This window comes from Palaemon carinicauda, chromosome 1 (assembly GCF_036898095.1).
Source record: "Palaemon carinicauda isolate YSFRI2023 chromosome 1, ASM3689809v2, whole genome shotgun sequence".
Taxonomy (NCBI): domain Eukaryota; kingdom Metazoa; phylum Arthropoda; class Malacostraca; order Decapoda; family Palaemonidae; genus Palaemon; species Palaemon carinicauda.
The window spans coordinates 152,139,522-152,147,159 of NC_090725.1; positions in this window are offsets into that span (position 1 = coordinate 152,139,522).

Genomic DNA, 7,638 nt, shown 5'->3' on the forward strand with positions numbered 1-7,638 from the left:
TATACACAAAAAAATAAATATGAAGGCAAAAGAGCAAATATAATAAAAAAGTTGGATTTTTTAATGGTAGAATTCCTGAAAATGTAGAAAAGAACGTCATATCAGAACAGGATGGAAGCATGGGAGAATCAATATCATTGCCAATATTGAATAATGGTGATGAAACACAAACCATAATAGTGATGAATGCACAGTGTTTAGTCACAAGTAACTCTAAAAGGAAAATAGAGTTCTTAGAAGAACTAACCGAAATTGAAAAAATAGATATATTAAATATAAGTGAAACATGGTATTCCTAAGAGACTGGCATTGACGACCAGGTAAAGGGTTTCCAAACATATAGAAAAGACAGTGCAAATAGGAATCAAGGGGGGAACCGCAATATATGGAAGAGACATAAATCAAGGAAAAGTCTGTGAAAAATACAGCAACACAGAATGTGAATTGATTGCGGTAGAATTTGAATATGAAAATTAGTGAATATTGTAGTTTATAGACCCCCAAATACTAAGGAGTTTGACATAATAATGAAAAAAAAATAGATTATATATGGAGGAACCATAAAGACTGGAATATACTCCTATCCGGAGTTTTTAACTTTCCTTTCGTAGATTGGAAAGAACGGATGGAAGAAAGTGGTTGTTGTTATATTATGTATACCATGTCTCCGTTCTCTGTAATTATGTCACTTGTATATATTTATTCTTTTAGTGTTACTCCTTCTTACCACTAGGTTTGTAACACTTGTTTTCCTATTTTGACCTTTTTTTATCCTTGCCTGAACTTATATTTTTATTACTTTTCGTCATCCTTGTCGTTCATTTAGTTTACTTTGGCTTGTAATATTTTGAGGAGGGCAGAGTCGCTCTCAGGCTACCTTGACGACAACATATTCTGTATACACGGTGTAGGACAATTATCTTCCTCTTGTTAATGTAAGTCAGTGTGTTTTCTTTTATTTTGTGTTTCGTTGGTATTTTTAATTCAGGTGTTTGTTTGATTGTTTGTCTGTGTGTTCGATCATTGCTTCATATATTTGTGGGTTTAACTTGTGAATTGTTTTCTATAAATGTAATTGTCAATGTAATTTCTTGTTATTTCTATTATTAAACTGTTATAATTTGTTATCTGAGTTTTGCACGTTCCTTCATTGATTGATACTTCTTAAATGTTCTTATTATAAGCTGTAACAGGCTAGGCTAAGGCTTAGTTTATAATAATTGGGGGCCTGTCCGGGATCTGAAACAAGTAAACACACCTGATTAATCTACCAAAGTACTGACAGTTAAAGTCACAGTGAATGTTCCAACGTACGATAATTCAAATTTGTATACATTGTGATTATCGAATAAATCTACACAGTTTGTTGGGTGGGTTCTTTTCTCCTATTATCTTATAGCGATTTCTCTCGACATTTAAGTCATTCCAATTCATGTTTTCGGACATCGCTATTATAGCTGCGGTCGTATCTAAGTTAATGTAGAAAGTAACCGAGTTCATTTACATTGGTTCGCCTTGTATCAAATAGTTTTGGGAAAAATATTATTAGAAACTTCGTCTTTATGACATCATGGCATCATATTACCTTAGCACCGTATAATAGAGTAGGTTTGGAGTTTGACTGGCCTGACATTTCCGTATCTACGCTATTCGAAGCATCTAAGTATTATTACTTTTCATATGGCTTCATTCGTACAGTTTTGTACCGTTAATTATATTTACTACTTTGTCGAAGCATCCAAGTATTAACTTTTCATTTTGCTTCCTTCGTACAGTTTTGTACCAGTAATAATAATTATTTATTCATACCCGACTTGCGTAATGGATGAATAGTTCAGTATTACATCACGTGATATATATTACGTATTCTGTAATTTTTTATGCTATTGGGAACACTTCTCGTTGACTTTGCTACGTTCTCTTGTGGATTTTCAGTCGCAATGTTTTCAGTACACTTATTTTTCAGTGACCCTAAGGGAAAACTTAACACTATAGTGTATGCTAAAAAGAGTGAATTGTTGGCTTTGGCAGCTAAGTTTGAAGTAACTGTTAGTTCAAGAGACAGGAAAGATGACATGAAAAATGCCATTTTAGAATATCTTGTAGAGGAGGAAAGTGTAGAAGAATACGAGGCTAGGAAATACATGAGTACGAAGAAAGAAAGCTCAGACAGTGAGCATAAGAGGTTAGCCATACAGTTAGAACAAGTAAAGTTAGAGGCAGATAAAGAGAGAGAAAGACAAAAGTTAGAAGTAGAAAGACAAAAGTTAGCCATAGATAAAGAAAGGAAAAAGTATGACCTAGAAATGGAGAAAGCTAGATTAGATCATGAAGCTAGTCTAACTCAGAATATGGAAATTGAAAGAAGTAGGATTAGTATAGAACAACATATTAGACTAATGGACCTAGAATCTAATCAACCACTCAAGTTTGACTTGACTAATAGTTTAAAGTTAGTCCCTGAATTTACAGAAACCGATGTAGATTCCTTTTTCCGTAATTTCGAAGATATTGCCTCAAATATGAAATGGCCAGTAGATCAATGGGTTTGGTTAATTAAATCCAAAGTCCATGGTAAGGCTGCTATAGTGGTTAGTAATTTGGTAGGAGAAAGAAATTATACAGTAGTTAAGCAAGCTATTTTAGATTCATACATGGTAACTGCCGAGGGGCTTAGACAAAGATTTAGACAATACATTAAATCAAATGCTCAAACTTGGTATGAATTTGCAAATGAAAAACTAAGATTATTTAATAAATGGCATAAGGCTGCCAATGTTGATAATTTTGAAAAACTCGTTAACCTGATTGTGACTGAAGAATTCATGAGAAAATGCCACAAAATATTAGAATGTATATTGCTGACCGTGAGGAAGAGGATTTAAAGAAATCTGCTATGTTAGCTGACCATTTTTTCTTGATACACAATTACACAAAGGTACTGAGATATTTGTAAAGCAAGGCAAAGCAACAGGGTTCAGTGGTGAGAAAGAGGGTGTTAATTATTGTTCATATTGTAAACAACAAGGTCATGACATAAATGAATGTAAAAACCCAACCTGTAAGAAATCTAAGTTTTTTGGCTCTAAGCTGTCCGGCCCCGATGTTGGTAAATATAAAGACAGTAAATTTAGCATAAAAGGCAAAGGAGCTATGCATTGTAGTATGCCTGAAAATGATGCCTTGTTTGCTAATTAAATTTCAGAGGGTACAGTAACAATTCCCAATGGTACTCCTGGTAAAGTAAGGATCTCACGTGATACTGGGTCAACCCAGAGCATGATTTTACATAGCGCAGTGCCTACAATTTCTTTGCTTGATGAAAAGGTACTAGTTAGGGATTTAAGTCACACCAACAGTTTGTCTTTAGCAGAGCTCAATTTAAACTGTGAATATGTATCTGGTAAAGTAAAGATTGCTGTTATCAACACACCATTCCCTGTACATGATGTTCAAGTATTACTTGGGAATGATTTAGCTGGTCAACTAACTTTACCTAACCTTATTTTGTATAATCAGCCACTGGATAATAACTCTAATGATTTGGATATCTTTGAACATGTAATTGAAGAAAGTAATTTCCTTAGTGACTTAGGTGAAAATGACATTGAGGAATTAGAGACCGAAGTAGAGACTGATCGATGTGACCAGACTGAGAATTTTGTTGGTGTTGTAACTAGGGCAAAAGCCAAACAAGCTGTGAATGAAGATGTCCCAGATATAGTAAAGACAAACATTCCCTATACTAATTCTGATTTGATAAACATACAACGAGCAGATGCGACTTTAACTAATGCACTTAAACAAGCTTCCACTCAGGAAGGTAAGGTACCTGGCTATTACTTTGATAAAGGATTCCTGTTTAGGCTGTACCGACCTAGAAAGCTGTCATCTAATGATACCTGGGATAATAAAGAACAACTTGTAGTACCATTAACTTTACGTAAGAATATTTTGAGTGTTGCTCACCAAGCAGATTCCCATTTAGGAGTGTCAAAGACTTACAAACGTATAGCTAATGATTTCTTTTGGCCAGGTATGAAACATGATGTATTAAAATTTGTTAAAGAGTGTCATGTCTGTCAAGTAGTTGGAAAAACTAACGAGGTAATTCCAAAAGCACCCCTCGTACCAATTGTAATACCACACAAACCTTTCAGTAAAGTCATAATTGACTGTAGGCCCATTGCAAAAAACAAAAAAGGTAATCAATATATTTTTACTATACTTTGTCCTACCACTAGATACCCTATTGCAATTCCCCTTGGTAACATTTGTGCTAGAAATATTGTGAAACACCTCCTTAAAGTTTTCACCACTTATGGATTCCCAAAAGAAATACAGAGTGATCGGGGTACTAATTTCACAAGTGACCTTTTCAATGAAACTTAAAGGGAATTTAATGTAAAAAATATTCTTGCATCACCATATCACCCACATTCACAAGGTGCTCTTGAAAGACACCATCAGACCTTAAAATTATTACTTTGAAAATTTTGTATGGAGACTGGAACAGACTGGGATGAGAGTTTAGACTTGATATTATTTGTAATTAGAGAAGTCCCTAATGATTCCTTAGGTATGTCACTGTTTGAGATGTTATTTGGACATAAAGTTAGGGGGCCACTACAAGTACTTAAAGATAAAATGTTGAACAATGATACCTTGGATAACGTAACTGTAGGGCAGTATGTCGATAAATTGAAATGTAATTTTGAGAAAGTCCATAATTTTACATTTAATAACTTAAAAAGTAGTCAAGATGTGATGAAGGAAAATTTTGATCTAAAAACTGAAGTTCGTAAGTTTAAAGAAGGGGATTCTGTACTTGTATATTTCCCTACTCCTAGTTCTCCTCTCCAACATAAATTTTCTGGTCCTTATATAATTCAGAAATGTGTCAATAATAACAATTACATAATCAGTACTCCAGACAGAAGAAAGTCAACCCAATTAGTTCATGTAAATCTCATCAAGAAATATCATGGTAATCCTCCAGTTGCTTTGCATTGTCTATCAGACTCAAATGTATTAGATTTTAAGAAATATAATGCATCAGCACACCAAAGTAAAACCCTATTGCCACATGATGTAGATTTATATCACTCTAATGATTTTGTTTCTTGGACAGACTCTGCTAACCAGGATATTATTGTAGAATATTCTAGTATATTTACAGCATCTACCCCGAAAGCAGAGGAGCCAGCTAGCAGAATTATTCAGCAAATACAAGAGTATATGTGGGGATGTGCCTCAACGTTGCAGTGATGCTGAACACGACATTGAATTACAACCGGGTACACGACCAATTCGTCAACACTATTACAGGACCAGCCTGGAAATGCAGCAACGGATGAGGGAGGAAGTGTCGTATTTACTGAAGAATGGACTGGAAACTAGAAGCACATCAGCTTGGGCTTCACCATGTCTTTTAGTTCCAAAACCAAACGGTAAAGTAAGGTTATGCACTGACTTTCGCCAAATAAATAATGTTACTATCAAAGATAGCTATCTATTACCAAGGATTGATGACATTTTAGATGCCATTGGGGCTGCCAAATATTTATCACAGATCGATCTATTGCGTGGATATTATCAGATTCCACTTACAGATAGAGCAAAGCTAATATCTGCCTTCATAACCCCCTTTGGATTATTCCAATATGAGAGGCTTCCATTTGGTTTAACCAATGCACCTGCTACCTTCCAGCGCTTGGTGAATAGTGTAATTCAAGATCTTGATGGTACATATGTGTACATCGACGATATTGTTGTAACGTCTGACACCTTGGATGAGCACATACATCGACTAAATGCATTGTTTGGTCGTCTTCAGGAGTTTGGACCTACTATTCACCTAGCGAAATCTTCATTTGGTAAAGGGAAGATTAGGTATTTAGGTCATATCATAGGTAGTGGAGAAATTATTCCAAAAGATGAAAATATTACTGCTATTGTAGAGTTCCCTGTCCCAAGAAATAGGAAAAGTCTTTTAAGATTTCTAGGCATGACCTCCTATTACAGGAAATTCTGTAAAAATTATAGTATAGTAGCCACTCCCTTGATTGACCTCACCAGCCCAAAGATTAAATTTGTATGGTCTTCTAATTGTTAAAAAGCTTTTGATCAACTAAAGAATATACTTTGCTCTAATCCTGTCCTTATTGCTCCTGATCTTGCTCAACATTTTATCATACAGATTGACGCCTGTGATACTGGCATTGGTGCTGTCTTGATGCAGAAGAACAGTGACACACAGATGTTGCATCCAGTTAGCTACTATTCCTGCAAACTCAAAAAACACCAACGTTCCTATGCGACCGTGGAAAAGGAGCTGCTGGCAATCATCCTAACCCTGCAGAAATATGAAATATATTTCTCATCCAACATCCCGATCACCATCTTTACGGACCATAACCCACTAACCTTTCTCGGACGAGCGAGGTTAACAAATCAATGTATTTTTAGATGGTCTTTGTTTCTGCAAAACTTTGACCTAACCATCCACTACATCAAAGGAACTGAGAACTGCATTGCGGATGCCCTGTCTCGGACCCACATGGACTCCTGATAGTCTTCTGGAATACTCTTCATGACTTTTATAATGTCCTGATAGGCCATTTCTTCAACGGGGATGAGTGTGATATTATCTATACCATGTCTCTGTTCTCTGTAATTATGTCACTTGTATATATTTATTCTTTTAGTGGTAATCCTACATATAAAAAAGAGAGCAATAGTAGTGCAAAAGATTGAAAAGCTTTAAGATATGATATTAGAACATAATATGCAACAAATAAACCACATTCCAACAAGAAAGGACAATGTCCTAGATTTAGTATTTGTGAATGAGGTGAATTATGTTAAAAAAATAATAGTGTATACCACGGGAATTTCAGACCACAATGCCATAGAATTAATAGTCCATTGCAAAGCAAGTGAACGCAGAGATAAACAAAGCACAAAATGATGTGAAGGATATGGAAAATATAATTTCTATGGTAAGAATATAAAATGGTCCGAAAAAAAAGAAGAATTGAACAGATTGGAAAAAGGTATTAATAAGTGATAATATACTGGTAAATACAGATATATTGTACAAAATACTAGAGAAAATTGTTGAAAAATATGTACAGAATAAAAAAAAATAAACATCAGACATGCATACCAAGAGACAAAAGGATCTTATTTCAGAAAATTAGAAAGTGGAAGAAAAATTTTGCAAAAGAAAAAAATGTATGGAAAATGATGGAAATAAAAAGTAAGATAGAAAATGCAAAAAAAAAAAACAAAAAAAGATTATACAATCAAAAGAAATGAAAAAAAGGGACTTAGAAGAAAGGACAATTCAAAATATCAAGAAAACCCCCAAAGTACTTTACTCCTATGCAAAACAGATGAATAAAGGGAGATTAGAAATAGGCCCTCTAAGAATGGAAGGATGGTTAACGGATAAAAAAAAGGAATATGTAACATTTTAGCAGAAAAATATAAGAGTGAATTCACGCTAAGAAATGTGAATGAGAATAATGAAACAGAAATGAGAGAAGAAAATAGTGAATATCTAACGGATATAGATATTAATGAAGCAGATATTGTGCAGGCTATAAGCGAAATTAAAAATGGATCAGCGGCCGG